Here is a 3,350-nt window from a genome sequence, read left to right as displayed (position 1 = left end):
AGCGACAAAGTGTCTTCTCCCCCCCCCCCCCCCCCCCGCCCCGCCACCCCCCGCCGCCCCCCGGCCCCGCGCCCGGGGGCGTTTCTTATTCCGCCGTCCCGTGTCACTGTCCCTCGGTTGGGTCTTGGGTCTCTCCGTTGCCGCCGCCGCCGGCGCCCCGCCGGGCTCGGCCCTGGCCCGGCGGCCGCCGCCGCCTCCGCACCGCGGATCCGGCCCCTGCAGGGCCGGCGCCCCTCACGGCGGACGGCTTGTATTTATTATTATTAATTATTAATTATTATTAATTATTATTATTACACGGTTCACGCAGTTTTTAGGCATCTCCGTTAGGGTTTTCTAATTTTATTTTAAAAGGCACAAACTATAGCTCTTAGTTGAATGTTGACAGGTATGCTTTCTCTTTTTCCGTGTCTTTCTACAACTGTGTTCTGTGACTCAACTGTATAGTGTTAATATCAGTACAGACTTGTCTAGTTGACCGTATAAATAATGTTTTCCCTTCTCGTAGTCTCTATGGCGTGTCTTTATGGAGAAATAAGGTTCTCACGGGTTCGGTTCCCTTTGCGTTTAGAGAGACCAGGTTCAGGCAATGGTATATATTTTTGTTATCGGTTGCATGTCGTCTCATTTTTTTTTTCCCTACCTGTTGGAATATGTTTGTGAGCATAATCGTCATAAATTATGTTCAGGGTTTTCAGATTTATTTATATGTGGTTAAAATGAATGCTTCTATTTAAAAGGGGAAATATTTCTACATGTGCATATAGTTTTCCAAGAGTGTACCATTAATTGATTGTTGATAATAAAAACCAAAAGCAAATATAGCACCGTAGCTCTTCCGACTTCTTGTTAGGGCTTTATTTAGGGGGAGGGCTCGGGGTTTTTTCCTTCCTGACTAAGATTGAAGGCGCACATCGCGGAACCTGGACTGAGTCAGCCAAAGGAGATGGGCGATGGGCTCGGCAGCATTATTTTTAATCTGCGTTACCATCAGGAAGACCGTAACTGCGGGTCCCGTCATTACTGCCTAATTGTGCCGTTATTAATTATTTGCAAACAGGCTGATGGGGGGAGGGGGGGGAGGGCGGAAGATGCGTCAGATCTGACCTTTTGTCGCTACCTCGAAAATTGGAGATGGCCAATATTAAGCGATATCCGTTAAAAGAAAAAAAAGGGGCATAAACTACAGGTCTGGCTTGTCAGCGGATGAAGCGTCCTGCAGGCCGGCTGAGAGCTTTCGCCAGCCCTTACACCAACACGCGGAAGGTAAAATTGGCTTTACAGGTCTGCAGCTTTTCGCAAACGGTTCTTCCGCTTAAACCCTCTGCTAACACCGAGCGCAGGGAGGGGGGCCGTCCGCGGGGACTGGCGCGGCCACGGGCTCTGTTCCCACCCGGGCCAGGACTCGTCCAGGGGCCTCACACCTGGGCACCCGCTTTGCCTTTACCGGGAGGCCGCGGTAGCGCCCAGCCGCTGCCGCAGCCGGAGCCCCGGCGGCGCGGCCCCGACGGCTCCCCCGCTGCTCGCCCGGCCCTGCCCCGGGGGGAGCGGGCAGCGGGGTCGCCGTGCCAGACCCCCCGCAGGGCACGGGGTAGCAGCAGAAACCCGGCCTCGCCCAGACGATCCGGCATCCAGCTCCACCAAAACTCCTCGGGCAGGGGCGGGCCGCCGCCCCCGAGAAGAGCCGGGGTGCCCCGGGGCTGCAGCGCAGCCGGGGCGCTTGCGGGTTAGCTGCAGGGACGCCGGGGCGATGAACTCTGTCTGACTCTGGCAGAGTCAGTGGAAAAAACAAGAAAGAAAAAAAAAAAGAAAAAAGACTGTTTGGGGATTTGGCGGAGAAGCAAATATGGCAAGAGCGTTCCTCTGCACGGCTGGGGTGCTGGGGAGAGGGTGCCACCCCCCCGAGCACAACTAAAAGAGCCAGGAAAAATGGGACAAGTGCTGTTGCACTAATAAAAATACTTCAATAATCAGTTTTAAAATGCTGCAATAAAATATTCAGTCTATTTTCTGGAGAAAAAAAACCTGTATGCATTTCTTGAATATATGTTTTGTTACAATGGGGGTAGCTTTTGCCATTTTACTTTTTCTTCCGAAAGTCATTTCATGATCTAAGAATATCTTTGTTCAGAGTAGATGGACTGTCTCTAGGAATTACCCAGCTGTGGACTGCAGTGCAGTTCTGCTAATAGTGATCTACATGGAAAGAGTTTCCCGCTGGAGAAGCTGCAGTGCTCAGTCCCTCTGCTTTACCATGGCTGAACTGATCCCTGAGCTCTTAGGGAAGGCGAGACCTGTATTATCAGTGAACCAACCAACCAACCAAGGGTGATTTAAAGATTTCTCTCCTGGTCAAGCCTCGCCGTGTGAAGATGATCAGCTTCTATTTTATGGCATGCAGTCATGATTTGAAAACATTAAGAGATGACAACACGCTACTTCTTTGGGTATTTTTTTGCCAAGTTCACTACTTTGTCTGCTAAAACTTGGGGTTTATTTCTAACATGAAGGTTTCAGCTTCCAACAGTGGACCTAGCTACGTGTCTGCTAGACCTTTTCTCTCTTTTAATTTTACTACACTGTGAACTGATTTGGATCTTGGTCTATCTTGTTCCTGATAAACTAAATAGGCTGTGTCCTTTACATCTCCCGCACTCCCTAAGGCTCAAACTTTTTACATCTTTTCCAGAGCTGGAACCACTCTCTCCTGTTTCTGAAGGTGCCTTGCAAAAGGGATACCAGGACAGTACCAAACACTGCAGTCTCTCTCTCACTAATGGTTCATACAGAGCTAAGATCACCTCTCTATTTCCGATCACAATTTTCCACTTAGGTATCTAAGCTTCTCATTAGTCCTTTCTGGAAACTTCTGTTCCGCCACTTATTCTCTCTGACGCATAAATCCTTCCCCAAGCCACTGTTTTCCATGTTCTGGTCACCCCCACAGCGCAGGGAACCGTGGGAGGCCCGAGGCATATGGCACCCACCGTTTGTAAGGACCAGCGGGCCTGTGGCAGACCAGTTGGAACGGTTAATTCATCAGCCTTCACGATTGCTCAGGCAGGTAGAAATGGATGGTTTGAAAATACGTGGAGTTTATTTCCCCCACCTCTCTGCAAAGGCAGGAGTTTGAAAAGGAGTATTAATTAAATAAGTAATCTACAGGATTGCTGCTGACCTTTACAAGCACAGAGGCTAGGAGGGCCGTGGGTACCCAGCGGGAGCCCAGGCAGGAAAAGGATGCCAGGAGGCTGCTTACCAGTGGTACCAGTGAAAGCCAAATAGGCAAGCTGATCCATAACACCAAGAGATGCTCTGGGGTTCGCAAGGCAAGGAGATCTGGGCAGAAG

This window comes from Aptenodytes patagonicus, chromosome 4, assembly GCF_965638725.1.
Source record: "Aptenodytes patagonicus chromosome 4, bAptPat1.pri.cur, whole genome shotgun sequence".
NCBI lineage: Eukaryota > Metazoa > Chordata > Aves > Sphenisciformes > Spheniscidae > Aptenodytes > Aptenodytes patagonicus.
This window is presented reverse-complemented; position numbering follows the sequence as displayed.